General features: G+C 55.9%; 1 pseudogene; it reads right to left on the bottom strand.

Annotated features, from left to right (window-relative positions):
* The window catches only part of LOC119350220, a 3,667-nt pseudogene extending 3,467 nt beyond the window's left edge, over positions 1-200 (bottom strand).
* Positions 201-694: the final 494 nt, after the last annotated feature.

The following is a 694-nucleotide window of genomic DNA, read 5'->3' as shown; positions in this document are numbered from 1 at the left end:
ACCATGGTCTTGCCAAAGGCCATCCGATCTCCCTCGATGCACACAGAGCGCTTCCAGACATCAACCCGGGGCGCGGCATCGCACAACCTCTGCACCAGGCCAAAGTAGCTGCTCGGCATCGGCTCTGAAGACCACAGCTTGACGCAGAGGTCCTTCATGGCCGGCTCCGCCATCCAATGCAGCTCCATCAACTGCTTCATCTGGTTATTGAGGAGGGGAGGGTGTTCGGGGGCTTGAAACTACGCCCAAAACAACCTTTGTTCAGCACGCCCCTCATGGGACACGAAGTACCTGGCTGCGTCGGATGCAATCCTCGAGAGGTCCGCGAAAGCGCCCGGGGAACGCCATACCCGCATAAGAAATGCGAACCTGTTACCACCAAAGACACTTTGCAGTACGTACGGCTTACCATCCGCAATCAGCTTGACTTGGCGGAGTTCTTCTTGGTGGCCTCACACCTCCACCCGGATCTCCTCGATCGCTTACCTCAACGAAGTCAGCTCGGTGGACCGATCCTTACTTTTTTTTTCTCAAGGCCCTCACATTTTGTGATAGCATGTCGGTGTCAAAACCGGCGGATCTTGGGTAGGGGGTCCCGAACTGTGCGTCTAAGGCTAATGGTAACAGGAGGCGGGGGGCACAATGTTTACCTAGGTTCGGGCCTTCTCTATGGAGGTAATACCCTACTTCCTGC

The sequence above is a fragment of the Triticum dicoccoides genome, chromosome 1B (assembly GCF_002162155.2).
Source record: "Triticum dicoccoides isolate Atlit2015 ecotype Zavitan chromosome 1B, WEW_v2.0, whole genome shotgun sequence".
NCBI lineage: Eukaryota > Viridiplantae > Streptophyta > Magnoliopsida > Poales > Poaceae > Triticum > Triticum dicoccoides.
Note: the sequence above shows the minus strand (reverse complement) of the source record. Positions and strands in the feature narration are given on the sequence as shown.